This window comes from Fulmarus glacialis, unplaced genomic scaffold, assembly GCF_000690835.1.
Source record: "Fulmarus glacialis isolate BGI_N327 unplaced genomic scaffold, ASM69083v1 scaffold17888, whole genome shotgun sequence".
Classification (NCBI taxonomy): Eukaryota; Metazoa; Chordata; class Aves; order Procellariiformes; family Procellariidae; genus Fulmarus; species Fulmarus glacialis.
Genome location: NW_009229134.1, coordinates 1 through 295, shown reverse-complemented (window position 1 = coordinate 295; position 295 = coordinate 1).

Below are 295 nucleotides of genomic sequence, written 5' to 3'. Positions count from 1 at the left end.
GCGGGTATCATGGCAGCGCGAGCTCGCGGTGCCCCCTCCCCCCAGCCGCCTCCCTGCCACTTGCTGGGCATCGGTTTGTGCCCGGTGCCCAGGAGGGACGAGGCCGCGGGCAATGCCTGCTTTGGGCCGGGAAGGGGAGGTTGAGTTGCTCTGGCAGTGGCTCATCTGCGAGCGGGGTTGGCTTGTTCATGTGTCTTTGGGTTCACTGGTTTATTTTTTTAAAGCTGGGGTTTGTTTTTTAATCAGCAAAGCCCTTTTGTGTAGCTTTCCAAATAAAGTCTTAAAAACCCTCCTC